At 41.1% G+C, this 20,006-nt stretch overlaps 1 long non-coding RNA gene across 1 annotated transcript; it reads left to right on the top strand.

The window, feature by feature from the left end:
- Positions 1–9,943: 9,943 nt before the first annotated feature.
- Positions 9,944–10,706, top strand: LOC125754299 (uncharacterized). The gene is made up of 2 exons (XR_007408140.1): positions 9,944–10,205; positions 10,480–10,706. It is a non-coding gene; the product is annotated as an uncharacterized LOC125754299 (long non-coding RNA).
- The last annotated feature ends 9,300 nt before the right edge of the window (positions 10,707–20,006 follow it).

The following is a 20,006-nucleotide window of genomic DNA, read 5'->3' as shown; positions in this document are numbered from 1 at the left end:
CTCCACCTCGTGTGAGCCATGAGCCAATTTCTTGAAAACGAATCCATCCATCAGTCTGTGTAGCTCCATAGCTCCTGGTGGCTTTGTTTCTCTAGAGAGCTCAGACTAATAACACACAACTCTTCCCAGCAGGTAATCTGAGATCAGGCAATCAGCCGGTTGTTGTTTGTTCGTCTGGTTCTGGTTCGCTTCCAAGCCACGGACACACTCGTCCCTGATCATCCTCTGGAAATTCCCACTGCGCTTTCCTGTTGGCAAAATTCACACCCGCTTAGCCTTGGTGTCCCTGAGAATTTCTGGAGAGAGAAGATGGCTCATGATCCAAAGACAGCTAAAACCTTCTATTCTTTTCTTAATTCAAAAATTTCAAACATAAAATTTATTTTGGGGGGCCCCTGAGTGGCCCAGTCGGTTAAGCGGCTGCCTTCAGCTCGGGTCATGATCTCAGGGTCCTGGGCTGGAGCCCCGGGCTGGGCTCCCAGCTCACGGGGGAATCTGCTTCTCCCTCTCCTCTCAGCTTGTGCTCTCTCTCATTATCTCTGTCTCTCTCTCAAATAAATAAAATCTTTAAAAAATATATTTTTTAAAAGCACAGAGTCTTTGGCTCGAAATTCAAATGTATTTTTATGTTTTTACTGTACACATTCAGCTCAATATTTATTAATGGACAAAATATACTGTATAATCTACTTCAAATATATCTCAAGCCAGATGAAATGCAGAGGTCAGAAGGGGAGACATTAAAAAATGTAAATGCCTAAAAATTGAAATACATAATTCATCTAATTTCTAGGACCACATTTTGCATTAGATAATATAACCCACTGTGCCATATCTAAGAGAGTTTTTCTATCAGTCTCATTCATATTGAGAAGTCAGTTAAACAAACCAATTGAATATGATGTTGCCCTCGGCAGGAGCATCCTGACCCACCTGGGGAAAGGTTGCCTTCATATCTGCTGCCGAGGGGCTCTGACCCCAGCCCTCTGATCTGTTTGACATTCAAGGAATTTTCTGAGTGCCCCATGTCTGCGACCTGCAGGAGCTAGTGTGCCCGCAAAGGAGAACAAATTCATTTCCAGTATTTTAATGAGGTCAGATCCAAGGACAATTGAGCAAGGATCCTATTTTTAAAACCTCAAAAAAAAATTTTCATGAATGCAATTCAACTAGAATCTGCAAGTCCCTTGCTGCACTCAAATATCCCAACAAAGGGAGGGGTTTTTGCATATTATGACGTGTGCCCCGAACTTGTTTCATGAACCACATATTTAAATGTGTACCTATTTGCCTGCTACATCATTACGCACTTATCCATCCATTCAAAGACATCTTCCTTCCCTTTTTCCTTCCTTCCTTCTTTCTTTTCTTTCTTCCTTCCTTTATTTGACAGAAAGAGAGAGAGAGAGCACAAGCAGACGGAGCAGCAGGCAGAGGGAGAGGGAGAAGCAGACCCCCTGCCTGAGCAGGGAGCCCTGATACAATCGGGGCTGGATCCCAGGACCCCGATCATGACCTGAGCCAAGACAGATGCCCCTCAGGTGCCAGGGCATCTTCCATTTTGAGCCATGATGCTGGTACTCTAAGAGTTTTTAGGGTAAACAATAGAGGTGGAGGGGGGAAAACCAATACCCAAACAATCGAAACACAGAACAGCATTGGAAGTGCCAAGAAAGAGGAAAAGCAAAAGGTTATCAGGATTCAAAGAGGCTACAATTAAACGGAGTACTGCATGAGGAAAACCAGGGATACTTTCTGCAGGCTCAGGATGTGACTTTAGCTTTGAAGGATGGCAGGTGCCGGCAGAGGGCCAGCAGGAGCACAGGGTGGAAGTGGGGAGGTTCACGCATCAGCATCTTGGTGGATGGGAAGGGTGGGGGCGCAGGGGGATGACGGACCCAGGTCCTATCAGAGGAGAAATGAGAGAAGCCTATAGGAATCACAGGTTAAACTCAACCAGAAGGAAACTGCCCTGTGTGTCCTGTGGCTGGTGTGATGTGATGGAGCCAGAATCCGAAGACCTGCCTTACTCCGGGCTCTTGTTTTCTGGGGGCTCGTTGTGCCTCCGGGCCCCAGCATATGTCCACTTGTATAAAAGGGTGGCGCTGCACTGCCTACTTCATGGAGTCGTTGTGAGGATGACATGATGCACATAGTTGCTGATTTCCAAGTGTGGATTGGTAGGCCACTTGGTTAAAACTATGCTATTCAACATTTGAGAGCTCAGCACACTAAAAAATGTTAAAGTAAAACATCCTTCAAAAGTTTCTTTAAACAATGTTACTAGGCCCACAGAGATACAGGGCAAGAACGATTTAATCATATATATCCTAGCAGTGATAATAACAAGAAGTACTTATTTCTTTTTACAACCCCCTATAGATACGGCTGCTGTCATCACCCCCAAATCAGAGGAAACAAACTTAGAAGGGCTAAGTCGGCTGCCTGCAGTCATGGACCAGAGGTAGTAGAGCTGAGTCTATGAACTCAGGTGGTCAGACACGAACCCACACGCCTAACAACAGGCTGTACTGCTTTCGGAGGAAGCAAGAAAGACACAACTTTCCAAATGGTTTTAATAAAAGAAAAAACAAGGGCACTTGGTGACTCAGTCGGTTAAGTGGCTGCCTTCTGCTCAGGTCATGATCCTGGAGTCCTGGGATCCAGCCCCACATCGGGCTCCCTATTCCCCAGGGAGTCTACTTCTCTCTCATTCTCTCTCTCTCTCTCTCTCTGCACCTACCTCCTGCTCGTGCACTCTCATGCGTGTGTGTGTGTGTGTGTGTATGTGTGCAGTTCTCTCAAATACATAAATAAAAAAAAGAAAAAATATGTACCTTCGATGTCTATTATCCAAGAGTATTAGCCCAAAGAGACATGATTTTCAATTCTTTTATTAAAAAATTCACAGAGGAAACATATTTAATGTTAATGTTGTAACTCAATGAATTGTAGTTACATAATACACTGCATTTATTTATTTATTTATTTATTTATCTTTCTATTTATTTATTTATTTATTTATTTTTACTGGAGTTCGATTTGCCAACATATAGCATAACACCCAGTGAATATACTACCGTTAGTTAACATTTTAGCACATACTTTAAAAATTATTTGCATGTTTGTTATCTGATTACGAATGAATGCAGGCTCATCCTAGAAGATTGAAAAAATATTGACAAACATAAGGGAGACAATAAAAACAACCAACAATCTCATATTAACATCTTATTAAGTGTCTTTCCAGTCTTTTTCTTCTAAGATTACCCTGCCCGCCCACCCGCCTGCCTACGGGCAGGAGGTGGGTTTTCTTTTAAGATTGATGACAGATCGATTGATTGATTGATTGATTGATTGAAGAGGGAGAGAGAGAGTCAGTGGAGGATCAGAGGAAGAGGGAGAGAGAGAGAATCTCAAGCAGCCTTCCCCCTCCTCACAAATCTGAGACTGTGACCTGAGCTGAAACCAAGAGACAGACGCTTAACCAACTGACCCATCCAGGCACCCCATTCAGTCTTTTTTTAATAGAAGGATAATATTTTTAAGTTTTTCCATCCCTGGTGAAATATGCTACATTGTTAAGAATTGAAAATGTTTGCATTTGAAGGTGAAGGTTCCTTGGTAACAGAATTCTCACTCATTGCTGGCTTTTTTCCTTTATTATATATAGTTAAACATTACATGTGTAGTAATATATAAATTATATAATATATACGCATGCATGGATAGCTCATTTAATTTTTACAAACACCCATGTACACCACCACCTGCATCAAAATATAAAACATTTCCAAAAAAAAATAAAAATAAAAATTAAAAAAAAAAAAAAAAAAAAAAACATTTCCAAAACCCCAGAAGGTTCACTTGTGTTACCTTCCTCTCAATACTGCCCCCTTACCCAGAATGACTATTGTCCTCATTTCTATCACCATTGATGGTTTCATCCGGTTTTGAGCTTTGTATGAATCATACACTATGGTTTACACATTGCTGCGTCACTCAGTGGTTCATTTGCATTTCCACGTAGTAGTCCAACAGAAGGGACATGATTTATCCATCCATTCTACTGCACTGAGGTCTTTCCAGTTTGAGGCTATTAATAAAGAAGCTATGAACATTCTCGTACCCGTCTTGTTGGTGGACATGGCACGTATTTGTGTTGGGCATGTGCAATATGGCTGGGTCGCAGAGCAGTCATGTGCTCAGCTTCGGTAGATACGGCCAAGCCATGTTGGAAAGCAGCTCTCCGATTTAGGTTCTTACCAGCAATTTATGAGCGCTCCAGTTGCTCCAGGCTGCACCAACACAGGGATTGCCAACCTTTCAATTTTAAGCCATTTGGCACGGGTATAGTGATACCTCACTGGGGTTTGAATTTACATTTCCTTGATGCAAAAGTGATAATAAGTGCTTTTTAAAAAAATATTTTATTTATTAATTTCAGTGAGAGAGCCAGCACACAAATATGAGTCTGGAGGGGCAGATGGGAAGCAGACTCCCTGCTGAGTGGAGAACCGGATGCCGGGCTCCATCCCAGGATCCCAGAATCATGTCCTGAACTGAAGGAAGATGCTTAACCTTGACCGAGCCACGTAGGTGCCCTGATAAGCACCTTTTCTATGTCTATTAGTTATCATCTGGATACACTCTTTAGTGAAATGCCTATTAAACACTTGCTTCTTCTTCTTTTTTTTTTTTTTGACACTTGCTTATTCTTAAAATTAGGCTTTAAACCTGGATACAAGTCTTTCACTGAATAAGTGTGTTACCAATCTCTTCTCCCAATTTTTTCATTCTGTTAGTGGTGCTTTTGATTGAATTACCAGCTTCTTATATGACAAAAAAATAAACTATTGTCTTCACTGGTAGATACAACAAATCCAGCAAGTTACCACTTTGTAGTTTTGTGGGGTTTTTTTGTTTTTGTTTTTAATAAAGATTTTATTTATTTATTCATGAGAGACAGAGAGAGGTAGAGACACAGGCAGAGGGAGAAGCAGGCTCCGTGCAGGGAGCCCGACGCAGGACTTGATCCCAGGACCCCTGGATCACGCCCTGGGCCGAAGGCAGGTGCTCAACCGCTGAGCCACCCAGGCGCCCCTCACTTTGTAGTTTTGTTTGACAGTAAGCTATGGATAGTTTTTTATAAGATATAAAATTATTGTCCAGGCAAAGTTAGCATTCCTAAACTCAGACTGGGAGCTGACAAGCAAATGCTATTCCTTTATATAACAATAAATATGGTTTAGCCTCCATCCATTATGTCTGAATCAACAAACACAGGAAAGAATTCTCGGTTGGAAGAAGCATTATCAGGGACTCATCTGGGTGTTCATTACCCAAATTCCTTTAAGACGTGGTTTTACAGGAAGGAAGTTGGACATTACATGAAAGTATTCACTGATGAACAGAATACTCATGAAGTTGTCCCCCTTTCATACAGCTTTCTCAGCTTGGCTTGAATGACTATTCCTGATCAACCTTCAAAATTTTTTCATTCTGTCTCTTACTGAGGGTAGGATGTTGTAGACATCTGACAACACAAAGCAAAGAGGTGGCAAAATGAAGTTGCGAGTCTTTTTCTTTTTTTACCATGTTATTTTTTAAACGTAAATGCAATTAATTAATATATAACCTATTATTAGTTTCAGAGGTAGAGTTCAATGATTCATCAGTGTTCTACAACACCCAGTGCTCATTACATCATGTGCCCTCTTTAATGTCCATCACTCAGTTGCCCTGTCCCCCAACCCTCTGAAGTTGCCATTCTTGCAAAAGATGTGGAATTTCATGAAATCGGTGAAAACGATGTTGGAGAATTGCTCCACTCTCATGGATAATCATGTGTTTCAAGACACTAAGTACAAACCAAAGAAGTAAAAATACACAAAGAATAGGGTAAATTTACCTAAAGAAGAGGAAATGGGTAAAGATGATAACACAACAAATGTTTCTAAAAGGTATTGACAAATATCAAAGAATTTTACAAATCCTTCTAGAAGATTGATTTTTTAAAAACTTATTATTAAAAAAACTATTATTCATGAAAAACAATCCTCCTTTGATGGTGTGTTGCACAGGGTAACGTGTACTAAAGGATGTTGCATTGTGCCACCCTACAATCTTGTCCAAGAAAATATATGTCCTCTCCACGTCAAATCAGCTCCCCAACATTCTCTGGACTAGACATTAGTGCATCATTGCAACTAATTATAAAATTTCTGTTAAATTTACGATAATTATTTTCATTATTTGCCTTGAAATTTGCTCCTTATTATGATAATAAAAGGATTAATTCACTTTTGGCTCTTTGCTGATACCGCGTATGCTTAAATAATGAGCTCTTGCTACAACTCTAGTCCCTGTGAAGAACTTTAGGGATGTAAAGCATTTCTTGCATCTACGCTGCTCCCCGGTTTGCTGATAATGTAATAGAAGCACAGAGCAGATTAATGACCTGAAAAAACCAGAGTGACAGTATTTGCCCCATGTCTGTCTGACTCCAGAGTCTATACTTTTTATATCAGAATGCCTCCCAGCACCTCAAAAATGGAAACAGACAGAAACCTAGGGTGATTCCTTTTACTCTCCAATCTTCAGTCTTTTGAATGAGAAAATGATATTTGCAGATATGCTTGTCTTCTTTTTTGGGAGGGGGGAGTATATATATATTATTTATTCGATTTGCTTCTCTTAAGCCAGTACTATACCAGCACTTCATGTTTCCATAAACAAAGCACCTCCGCATCTCATTTGGTCTTTATTACCATCTGAAGGTGATGGAGAAGGGGGCAAGCAGGAATCTCAGGCTCAGAAAGCTGAATGACTTGTCCAAGGACCCACAGCTCAAAAACAGCAGTGCTCTGACTAGAATTAACTCCTTTATTTTATTTATTTTTTAAAGATCTTTATTTATTCGTGAGAGACACACAGAGAGAGGCAGAGACACAGGCAGAGGGAGAAGCAGGCTCCATGCAGGGAGCCCGATGCGGGACTCGATCCCAGGACCCTGAGATCATGATCTGAGCTGAAGGCTCAACCCCTGAGCCAGCCAGGCGTCCCTGGAACCGCCTCCTTTAGACTACCGTGCGTGCTCCTTTCTCCTTCTCACTCAGTGTCCTGGTGTGAAAGGAGGGCGAGGGAAGTTAGAAGAGGCACTTGTGGACAAAGTGAACGCCTACACGACACCTCCACTGAATACATGGCCATCGCATTGTGATATTTTCCTGGCAAACCACTTTGACATCTCCTTCCTGAGAGGGCTGCGCACAGTAGCAAGAGGGACGCTTTAAGATCACAAGTCTCAGGGGCGCCTGGGTGGCTCAGTGGTTGAGCATCTGTCTGGCTCAGGTCATGATCCCGGGGTCTTAGGGTCAGATCCCCCATCGCGCTCCCCGCAGGGAGCCTGCTTCTCCCTCTGCCTCTCTCTGTGTCTCTCATGAATAAATAAATAAAATCTTAAAAAAAGTCACAACTCTCCTCACTCTGGAGGTTAAAGAAGGTTCTGGCTTTTGACCCTCTGTAGTAGTGAGAAAACCAGCAAGAAGACCAGGCCTGTGTCTTTATCCCATCCAGTGCATTCCTCAGGGGAACCAACAGAGGGCGGTTACCAAACATGGATCCTGTAAAAATTCAGTCTCTGGGTTGTTTTCTTTCAAATGACATTGTGTTAGTTTCTATTCTGGAATTAACTGCTCCTTGCCTATGCCAGGGGAAGGTCAAGGCGACAGGAGCAACGCAGCCAGGACTTGTAAAGTCATTTCCCATATATACCAGGCTCTTACTGGGTGTTATACTATATGTTGGCAAATCGAACTCCAATAAAAAGTATACAAAAAAATAAAATAAAATAAAATTTATTCCTGTAAAACTTAGAAAAATACTAGGCTCTTTACACTTATAAGATTTATACTAATAAGCCCTAAAATTGATTGGACTTACCAATGCACATGCCTCCTTCTGCTATGACAGGGGTAATTACACAAAAAGTGACAGGGTCAGATTATGGACCTAACAATTATAGGGTGGGGAAAAAGCACAAAAGTCTTTGGTCTCATGGCTCCTGGGTGGTCAGTTGGTTGAGCATCAGACTCTTGATTTCAGCCTAGGTCATCATCCAGGGTCCTGGGATGGAGCCCTGCATCTGGCTCTGTGCACAGCAGGGAGTCTCCTTGTCCCTCTGCTCCTCCCATCCCCTGCCCCCCCACCTTGCTCCTCCCCTCTTTGGAATAAATAAAATCTTAAAAAAAAAACCAACCTTTGTTCTCTCTGGCACAACCTATGAAGGGAAGTCGCAACTTGAAATAAAAACAAACTACTTCAAATCCTGAAATACACGCTCTGCGCTCATCTACGTCCAAAGACAGATTTTAAAAATGATGATTATTATTCCTTCTCCCATATCATGTTTATTAGGATTTCCAAATCTTTTTTTTTTCAGATAATAAAGCTTTTGCTCCATTTCCTAGTTAAATATGAACGTGCACTGTTACATTATCTTGAATTCAATTAAAGTGTTATCTAAAACACCCTGCCCAGTGCCTGGGAAATTCCAGATTAATTTCCTGGCAATTGATCAGTTAAGCACCCGGTTGGCCACTCAAGGATGCGGTTTCTAGTTGACTGAACCAGCTCAGCTGGGTTTCAATGTCTTTCTGCTCCCTGAATTAGCACACCCATCCTCTACCTAGGGAATGCTATTCTCATCTAAGAGAGCAGCAAGTTGGAAAAGATATTTTTGCAGCTTTAAGGATACAGCCATGCAAGCTCGTGTATATTGATTTTATATATGCAAGTATATATTATGTGTGCAAGTGTCTCCGTGGCTAACTGTTCAAGTAACAATTCCTTACATCCAGAGAACCCAAAGTGCAATGACAGCTCTGACTTTCCGGGCTGCATTGTCCTTGGAGAGGAGAAAAGGCAGGATGAGGAAGGGTGGAGGGGCGCTCAGGTCTCTCAGAGGTCACGCAGTGAATTTGGCCCACTGAACAGGAACGCCTGCTTGTTAGGCTTGGACTTGCATCAAAACCTACAAGCAGGGCAGCCCGGCTCAGCAGTTTGGGGCCTGCCTTCGGCCCAGGGCGTGATCCCGAAGACCTGGGATCAAGTCCTCCATCAGGCTCCCTGCATGGCGCCTGCTTCTCCCTCTGCCTGTATCTCTGCCTCTCTCTCTCTCTGTGTCTCTCTCATGAATAAATAAAGAAAATCTTTAAAAACAAAACAAAACCTACAAGCAAAACCTCCATACACATGGGCCTTGACTGCCTAAGTCACTTAGAATCGATTTGCCCGAAGTTCTAGAGCCTCCTTAATTTTAAGGAAAAATAATAAATTCTTTCTTGGTTTCTGTTGTGCTCAGAACGAAGCCAGTGTGATAATCATATTCCCAGGGGTACATGGAAAAAGTGTTCTCAGAGCTCTAGAATGTGCCGATCACAGCACACACCAACACACTCACATGATGGGTCAGAGCCGTGTCCCTGGGAGGCCCCGTGTCCCTGGTCAGGAAGGGAAACCCAACAACCTTTGTCTGGCCTCTGCACCTCTGCCCATCTATTTGGCACCCCAACTAAGAAAGATAGAAGACTTTATGGAGAGTTCACCAGTAGAGGCCTTGGAGGCACCAGGGTTTAAGAAAATCTACGGGGGTGTGGGTGGGGGTGCATGGCTGGCTCAGTCAGTAGATCACGCGACTCTGGATCTTGGGGCCATGAGTTCAAGCTCCATGATGGGTGTAGAGATCACTTATTAAAAAAAAAAAAAAAAGAAAGAAAGAAAGATGGGGGCACCTGGGTGGCTCAGTGGTTGAGTGTCTACCTTTGATTCAGGTTGTGATCCTGGGGTCCCGGGATCGATTCCCACATCAGGCTCCCTGCATGGGGCCTGCTTCTCCCTCTGCCTGTGTCTCTGCCTCTCTCTGTGTGTGTCTCTCATGAATAAATAAATAAATAAATAAATAAATAAATAAATAAATAAATTAAATCTTTTTAAATTTTTTAAAAATTTAAAAAATAAGAAGGAAAGAAAATCCACTGGGATATTTAGTGCACAGACCCGACCTTTTCTTTCCTTTGGTATTTCAGCATTGGATCCTCCAAACTTCTGTCCTGCCCCAGGTGGCTGCTGCTGCTCGGTATGAAGCTGGCCTGGTCGCCGTGGCATCACACCTGCGAGTGTGAAACTTCTGCTCCCTTACAGAGGTGAGTGAGAGGACGGCAGGTGAAAGCAGGACCGGCCCCGACTAACTCTTCCTTCATCCGACTCCAGCAAACAGGGGGAAAGGTGTCTTCGTTTAATGCTTTGCTTGTCCTGTCAGGATTTACCTTACTCTGTGTGTGTGTGTATGTGTGTGTGTATGTGTGTGTGTGTGTGTCAGGGGGGCGGAGAGTCTCACTAATAAGGATTTGGCTCTGTTTATTTTTTACTTTTATATTTTTTGAAGATGTTATTCATTTATTTATTCATGAGACACAGGGAGAGGCAGAGACACAGGCAGAGGGAGAAGCAGGCCCCGTGCAGGGAGCCCGACGCAGGACTCGATCCCAGGACCCTGGGTTCACGGCCTGGACCTGAGGCAGACGCTCAACCGCCGAGCCCCCCAGGAGGATTCGGCTCTGTTTAAAAGCTGATGTCCTCAATCTTCAAGATTCTCTCTGGAGAACGATTATTATTTCAAAGAAATAAAAGCATACTGGGGAAAATATGCTTATATATTTAATCTGTAAAGAAGAAATGTAGAATCTGGTTTTCTGTTTTTTATTTAGAAAATGACCCGAACTATATCTTTGCCATTGTTTTATCTTATAGTAAACACACTAAAGATATTTTTCTTTTGCTGAGACCTATATCCTTTTCCTGTTCCCTTTTCTTTCTTTCTTTCTTTCTTTCTTTCTTTCTTTCTTTCTTTCTTTCTTTCTTTCTTTCTTTCTTTCTTTCTTTCTTCTTTCTTTCTCCTCTCCTCTCCTCTCCTCTCCTCTCCTCTCCTCTCCTCTCCTCTCCTCTCCTCTCCTCTCCTATCTCCACTCTCTTAAACATCCTATTTCTGAAGACAGACTTGGGAAAAGAAAAAAAAGAAAAAAACTAAGTGTGTGTTGATACTTACCAGGCTTCCAGAATGTGCTTATATGGAGTTAAAAATGTAGAAAGATGTAAGTCCGAGCATGCCTAGACTAGCTGGCAAAATTTCCCTGAAATATTCTCAGTGTAGTCTGAGACGGGTTGTTGTACTAAAGAGTCAGATCCCAGAAAGGGGAAAAAAAAAAAAAAAAAAAAGTCCATGATACTGTTTCATGCTGGTTAATAAAACAAGCTCCTTTTTTTAAAAAAAGATTTTTATTTATCAATCATGAGAGACACAGAGAGAGAGGCAGAGACACAGGCAGAGGGAGAAGTAGGCTCCATGCAGGGAGCCTGATGTGGGACTCGATCCTGGGACCCCAGGGTCAGGGCCTGAGCTGAAGGCAGACACTCAACCACTGAGCCACCCAGGAGCCCCCAAGCTGCTTTTTTTAATGTGGTGCTTTCTTAACTGTAGGCCAGTGTGTGTGCGTATGCACTGCTAGCTTCCTTGCCAAATTTTGAGAGGCCATCTGATTTCCTAGAATTAGCCACGCTTAAGAGCAGGCTTAAGTTTCGTTTTACTTAGCTCTTGCTTTTGCCTTACTCTAAACAGAATCGAAACCACACACGTGCTGAAGACATCCTGAACCTCTTTTACAGGAATAGAAAATTAGAACTAGTGGCTTGTTTAAGCCCTTCTGAGCACCACATGGTACTCTCTCTCTTTTTTAAATGTCTTTACTCTGGTTTTTATAGGGGGTGAAAATCCATACTATCCTATCATATGATTAAAGTTTAGATGTATAGCTACCCTGGAAGCTGTCTCGATTGTATTAAGCAAGACAATCTTCCACGAACAAAAAAAAATACATTCGAAGCACAATTTCGATCAAGGTCTCCCTCTCAATTAGACGTGCTGTTCAAAAATATTTAATAATTGCCAGAACAGGGCACTGACTCATTCATGCAGACACTAGCAGTCAACAACCACCCGGCTTGGCTGGGATGAGTGCTGGGGCTGATTCACTGTCTGGGGCATGCCCTCCACTAGTCTAGTTCCAGCACGTGTGTGTTTTGTGTCCTGGGGGCAGGGGAGGGGGGCTCACCAGGAGCTATGTTTATGCAGGGTTTTGGTTTCTTGGGTAATAGGTTTGGGGTTTCTCTGGCAGCATATTTCCCTTAAAAAGTCTATTAGCCTCCGTTTATATTCATTCCACCCTACAGAACTTGACTAATTATGGTTCTTGAATCGAGACTTAAAGCTGAGGGATTCTCTCACAGAGCAACAGGTTCCTTTTTTGTTGTTAATTTTGAGAGAGAGAGAGAGAGACAGAGACAGAAGCAGAGAGAGCCTGTGAGTGGGTGGGGGTGGAGGGAGAGGGAGAGAGAGAATCTCAAGCAGGCTCCCCATTGAGCATGGCTCTTGATGAGGGGCTCAATCTCACAACGCTGTGATCATGACCTGGGCCAAAACCAAGAGCCGGACACTTAACCCCGACTGAGCCCCCCAGGCGCCCCACATGTCAACAGGTTCTAATGCTTCATCCATTCTGTAAGTTTTCAGCATTTAACTGGACAGCAGGCCTTTTGACTGTGAAAAACTCTAGCCAGAAGAACTACAGAACAGTTCACCTTCCCCTTGCCCCAAGTTACATGTCCTCGACTGGTTTGTACAATGCGGGTAATTGTTATCTTTGCCAATGAAAAGAACCCCAAAGTATGTGCTTGGGCCTGTCCAGGTCTCAATCTTATATCCAACCATGTTTCTTGTGTTCTTCTAACTTTAGCTTTGTGCAGAGATTCCAGCTTTTTCACTCTGCAAAACTCAAGTCCGTCAGCTATTCAACCATATTGGATTTATGGCTGTAGGAAAAACGTATCTTTCTTAGAAAAACTGTATTTTCCTCCCTCCCTGACTCTCAGGCCACATTTGACAGAAACTCATCACCAGTATAGCTTCACAGAAGTGTATAGGGAGTAGTCAACATACACCTGAATTTCCTGGTATCTTTCCACCAAAGCCCCCCAAAATCAAGCATATAGTCTGATTTATTTTATTTTTTTTAAAGAGGGAAAATATTTATGAAAAGTGTATGTGATAAGGACTTATTGCCCAAAATTTACAAAGAACTCTTAAATCAACAGGAGAAAACAAACAACCTGTTGCAAAGTGGGCAAAGACCTGACCTGACCTCTCACCAAAGGAAATACCAGGAGAGCAAATAAACATATGAAAAGGTGGATCAACATTGCATGTGGTTCGGGAATTGCAAATTAAAATAACAATGAGATACCATTACCAAAATCCAAGACACTGAGAACACCAAATGCTGGTGAGGATGTGGAGCAACAAGAGCTCTCGTTCCTTGCTGGTAGGTGCAAAATGGTGCAGCCACATTGGAAGACACCTTGGCAGTTCCTTACAAAACTAAACATACTTTACCATATGGTCCAGCAGTCGCCCTCCTTCATATCCACCCAAATGAATCAAAAGCTTATGTCCACACAAAATCCTGCCCACAGATATTTATAGCAGTTTTTTATTCATAACTGCCCAAACTTTGAAGCAACCAGGATGACCTCAGTAGGTGAATGGATGGATAAATAAAATGGTACGTCCAGACAGTGGGGTATTATTCAAGTATTAAAAAGAAATAAGTTTTCAAGCCATGAAAAGACATAGAGGAAACTTAAATGCCTATTGCTAAGTGAAGGAAGCCAGTTGGAAAAGCCAATGGTACTTATTGTATGATTTCAATGATATGATTTTCTGGTAAAGGCAAAGCAGTAGAGACAATAAAAAGTGGTCACCAGGGATTAGGAGGAGGGAAGAGGGAAGAGGTGGAGCACAGAGGATTTTTAGGGCAGTGGAACTATTTTCTATGATACTGTAATAGTGGATACATGTCATTATATACATTTGCCAAAATCCACAGAACCTGTTGCTGTGTAACAGAATGAACTCCAAGGTAAATATGGACTTTGGATAATAAAGATGTGCCAATATGGGTTTATAAATTACAACAAATGAACCATTGTGGCATAGGATATTGATAGAGGAGGAAGTTGTGCATGTATGGGGGCAGGAGATATAGAAGACCTCTCTCTACTTTCTGCTCAGTTTTCCTGTGAATCTGAAACTTCTTTAAAAAAAAAAAAGTTTACTTAAACAAAAATGGCAACTGTTTAGCTAGCTGTTTTTGCTATCACCTTGTGGCATCTAGGGAAGTTTGAATTAATGGAATATACCGGCCCTTGAGTATAACTAACATCTTTATCCCACTTGAGAACAGCATCATTGTAGTGGAACGCAAAATTAGTTCCATGACCTGCTCATCCACAGTTAAGTTCCTTGTCAACCAAAATTATATAACACGTCTTCTTCCTTCTGTTTTACTTTAATACAGTTTGATTACCAAGAGGAAACAAGCTTCCTTTTTAGATTTAATTCAAATTCTATTCCAGGAACAAACAGAAGCTGTTTCCTTTTATATACATTTTTTTTTTTTTTAAAAAGGCATCCTTTTAGTTCTTTGTGGTTTTGCTAAGAAGTAACTCAAGGTCAAAAAGGCTATGAATGTTTGTATTATTATTCTTTTTTTTAAAGATTTTATTTATTTATTTACTTATTCATGAGAGACACAGGCAGAAAGACACAGGCAGAGGGAGAGGCTCCCCTGCAGGGAGCCTGATAAGGGACTTGATCCCAGGACCCCGGGTCACACCCTGAGCTGAAGGCAGACACTTAACCACTAAGCCACCCAAGTGTCCCTATATTGCTATTCTTGAGTGCATTCTTTTTAGAAGTTCTTCAGAGTATGTAGTTATAATGCAATTTTCATTTATTTACAATAAGAAAAATGTATGAGGATTATCATTATGAAAATATACGATAAAGTCCCATTGCTCCCTGTATATGATTATTTTACAAGATGATCAACACATCAAACCCCATGGTCTGTATCCTTCTCGTGGCCATTGTTTCCTTTTGCCCATTTGTCAGACTTTTATGTTCTTTGGTTCTTCTTGCAATTATTGAAAGCTGAACATGAAAGACTTCATTTAATCTGTACTCACAATCAGGCCAAAGCAAAACTGAGAATATCTCTGAACAATGATCAAAACAGAAACAGAAAATAACTGAAAATTTAAAATGAGCTCATGTGAAATAAGGAAATAAAGGAAATAGATATTTACTGAGTAGTTTATTACACATGTAGTTATATAGTAATTACACAGTAATCACATGGGGGATGATTATTTCTGAAGAAATATGGTATATATATATTTCTTTTAAAAGTAATTTAAAGGTCAAATAACTTTCTCAAAGTCATCCATCTTTTAAAAAATCTTTATTTAAATTCAATTTGTCAACACATAGTATGACAGCCAGTGCTCCTCTGATCATGTGCCCTCCTCAGTGCCCGTCACCCAGTTACCCCACCCCTGCCCACCTCCCCTTCTGTAATCTTTGTTTGTTTCCCAGAGTTAGGAGTCTCTCATGGTTTGTCTTTTCTCTAATTTTTCTTCACTCTGTTTCCCTCCTTTCCCTTAGGGTCCCTTTAACTATTTCTTATATTCCACATATGAGTGAAACCATATGATAATTGTCTTTCTCTGATTGACTTGTTTCACACAGCATAATACCCTCCAGTTCCATCCATGTCGATGTACATGGTAGGTATTTGTCCTTTCTAATGGCTGAGTAATATCCCATTGTATATATAGTATAGACCATGTCTTCTTTATCCATCATCTGTCGACGGACTGAAGCTCCTTCCACAGTTGGGCTATTGTGGACACTGCTGCTGTGAACTTTGGGGGGCAGGTGTCCTGCCGTTTCACTGTATCTGTATCTTTGGGGTAAATCCCCAGCAGTGCAATTGCTGGGTCATAGGGCAGCTCTATTTTTAACTCTTTGAGGAACCTCCACACAGTTTTCCAGAGTGGCTGCACCAGTTCACTTTCCCACCAACAGGGCAAGAGCGTTCCCCTTCCTCCATATCCTCTCCAACATATGTGGTTTCCTGTCCTGTTAATTTTCCCCATTCTCACTGGTGTGAGGTGGGATCTCATTGTGATTTTGATTTGTATTTCCCTGATGGCCTGTGATGCGGAGCATTTTTTCATGTGCTTCTGGGCCATGTGTAGGTCTTCTTTGGAGGAATACCTGTTCATACATTCTGCTCATTTCTGGACTGGACTGTTTCTTGGGTGTTGAGTTTGACGAGTTATTTATAGATCTTGGATACTAGCCCTTTATCTTATTTTCTATGTACAGTATCATGTCATTTGCAAATATCTTCTCCCATTCTGTAGGCTGCATTTTAGTTTTGTTGACTGTTTTCTTTTGCCGTGCAGAAGATTTTTATCTTAAGTCCCAATAGTTCATTTTTGCTTTTGTTTCCCTTGCCTTCATAGATGTGACTTGCAAGAAGTTGCTGTGGCCAAGTTCAGAAAGGGTGTTCCTTGTCTTCTCCTCTAGGATTTTGATGGATTCTTGTCCCCCATTTAGATCTTTCATCCATTTTGAGTTTATCTTTGTGTCTGGTGTAAGACAATGGTCCAGTTTCACTCTTCTGCACGTGGCTGTCCAATTTTCCCAGCACCATTTATTGAAGAGACTGTCCTTTTTCCAGTGGATAGTCTTTGCTGCTTTGTCAAAGCATAGAATTGAGAGTCCATTTCTGGGTTCTCTATTCTGTTCCATTGATCTATGTGTCTGATTTTTGTGCCAGTACCACACTGTTTTGATGATCACAGTTTTGTAGTACAACCTGAAATCTGGCATTGTGAGGCCCCCAGCTCTGGTTTTCTTTTTCAACATTCCTCTGGCTATTCCTCTGTACAAATCTTAGGATTATTAGTTCCAACTCTGTGGAGAAAGTCCATGGTATTTTGATAGGGATTGCGCTGAATGTGTTAATTCCCCTGGGTAGCATAGACATTTTCACAATATTTATTCTTCTAATCCATTAGCATGGAATATTTTTCCATCTCTTTGTGTCTTCCTCAATTTCTTTCATAAGTGCTCTGTAGTTTCTAGAGTACAGATCCTTTGGTCTTTGGTTAGGTTTATTCCTAGATAGCTTATGGTTTTGGGTGCAATTATAAATGGGATTGATCAATTTCTTTCTTCAGTCTCATTGTTAGTGTATAGAAATGCCACTGATTTCTGGGCATGGATTTTGTATCCTGCCACACTACCGAATTGCTATACGAGTTCTAGCAATCTTGGGGTGGAATCTTTTGGGTTTTCTACGTACAGTATCACGTCATCTATGAAGAGAGACAGTTTGACTTCTTCTTTGCCAATTTGAATGCCTTTTATTTCTTTTTGTCATCTGATTGCTGAGGCTAGGACTTCTAGTACTATGTTGAATAGCAGTGGTGAGAGTGGACATCCTTGTCGTGTTCCTGATCTTAGGGGAAAGGCTCCCAGTGCTTCCCCATTGAGAATTATACTCGCTGTGGGCTTTTCTTAGATGGCTTTTAAGATGCTGAGGAATGTTCCCTCTCTCCCCACACTTTAGAGAGTTTTATTCAGGAATGAATGCTGTATTTTGTCAAATGGTTTCTCTGCATCTATTGAGAGGATCATATGGTTCTTGTTTTTTCTCTTGTTGATGTGACCAATCATGTTGATTCTTTTACAAGTGTTGAACCCGCATCCCAGGGATAAATCCCACTTGGTCACGGTGAATAATCTTCTTAATGTACTGTTGGATTCTATTGTCTAGTACATTGGTGAGAATTTTTACACCAATGTTCATCAGGGATATTGATGGTAATTCTCCTTTTTGGTGGGGTGTTTGTCTGGTTTGGGGATCAAGGTAACACTGGCCTCATAAAACAAGTTTGAAAGTATTTTTTCCATTTCTATCCTTTGAAACAGCTTAAGTAGAATAGATATTACTTCTTCTTTAAATGTTTGATAGAATTCCCCTGGGAAGCCAACTGTCCCTGGATTTTTGTTTCTTGGGAAGTTGTTGATAATTGCTTCAATTTCCTCAGTGGTTATTGGTCTACTCAGGTTTTCTATTTCTTCTTGTTTCGGTTTTGGTAGTTTGTAGGTTTCCAGGAATGCATCCATTTCTTCAAAATTGCCTAATTTGTTGGCATACAGTTGTGCATAATACATTTCTTTTTAATTGCTTGTATTTCCTTGGTATTGGTTGTGATCTCTCCTCTTTCATTCATGATTTTTTAAATTTGAGTGTTTTTTCTTTTTAATAAGTCTGGCTAGGAGTTTGCCTATCTTATTAATTCTTTCAAAGAACTGGCTCCTGGTTTTGTTGATCTGTTTTACAGCTCCTCTGGTCTCTATTTCATTGAGTTCTGCTCCAATCTTTATTATTTCTCTTCTCCTTTTTGGTTTAGGCTTTATTTGCTATTCTTTCTACAGCTCCTTCAGATTTAAGGTTAGCTTGTGTTTTTAAGATTTTTCCATTTTTTAAAGGAAGCTTGGATTGAAATGTATTTCCCTCTTAGACTGCCTTTGCTGTATTCCAAAGATTTTGAATAGTTGTGCTTTCATTTTTGTTAGTTTGCATGAATTTTTAAAATTCTTCTCTAATTTTCTGGTTGACCCATTCATTCATAGTAGGATGCTATTTAACCTCCAAGTGTTTGAGTTCCCTCCAAATTTCTTCCTCTGTTTGAGTTCTAGTTTCAAAGCACTGTTGTCTGAAAATATGCAGGGAATAATCCCAAACTTTTGGTATCAGTTGAGACCTGATTTGTGACCCAGTATGTGGTCTATTCTGGAGAAAGTTCCATGTGCACTTGAGAAGAATGTGCTTTCTGTTGCATTAGGATGGAATGTTCTGTATATATCTGTGAAATCCATTTGGCCTAGTATGTCATTCAAGGCCCTTGTTTCTTTAGTGATCTTCTGCTTAAAAAATATGTCCTTTGCTGAGAGTGCAGTGTTGAAGTCTCCTACTATTAATGTATCATTATCTATGTTTTTCTTTACTTTGGTTATTAATTGGTTGATATAATTGGCTGCTCCCACATTAGGGGCATAAATACTCATAATTGTTAGGTCTTCTTGTTGGGTAGACCTTTTAAGTATGATATAGTGTCCCTCTTCATCTTTTATTACAGTCTCTGGTTTAAAATTTAATTTATCTGATATGAGGATTACTACCCCCAGCTTTCTTTTGAGGTCCATTTGCATGGTAAATGGTTATCCACCCCCTCATTTTCAGTCTGAAGGTGTCCTCAGGTCTAAAATGAATCTCTTGTAGACAGAATATAGATGGGTCTTGCTTTTTTATCCAGTCTGGTACCCTGTGTCTTTTGTTTTTGTTTTTAAAGATTTTATTTATTTATTCATGAGAGACAGAGAGAGAGAAGCAGAGACACAGACAGAGGGAGAAGCAGGCTCCATGCACAGAGCCTGATGTGGGACTTGATCCCAGGACTCCAGGATCACACCCTGGGCCAAAGGCAGGTGCTAAACCATTGAGCCACCCAGGGATCCCCACCCTGTGTCTTTTGACTGGATCCTTTAAACCATTCACGTTCAGAGTAACTATTGAGAAATATGAGTTTAGTGTCATAGTATTACCTAGACAGTCCCTGTTTCTGCAGTTTGGGCTCCCTTTTTGCTTACAGAGTTCCCCTTAGTATTTATTGCAGAGCTGGTTTGGTGGTCATATATTCTTTCAGTCTCTGTCTATCCTGGAAGCTCTTTATCTCTCCTTCCATTCTGAATGAGAGCCTTGCTGGATAAAGTATTCTTGGCTGCATGTTTTTCTCATTTAGCACCCCGAAGATATGTCAGCTCTCTTTGGCCTCCCAGGTCTCTGTGGATATGTCTGCTGTTAATTTGATATTTTCCCCCATATATGTTAGGACTCTCTTGTCCTGAGGTGCTTTTAGGATTTTTCTCTTTATCTTTGAAATTTGCAAGCTTCACTATTATATTTTGGGGT

Source organism: Canis lupus, chromosome 34, assembly GCF_003254725.2.
Source record: "Canis lupus dingo isolate Sandy chromosome 34, ASM325472v2, whole genome shotgun sequence".
In the NCBI taxonomy this organism is placed as follows: domain Eukaryota; kingdom Metazoa; phylum Chordata; class Mammalia; order Carnivora; family Canidae; genus Canis; species Canis lupus.
This window is presented reverse-complemented; position numbering and strand designations above follow the sequence as displayed.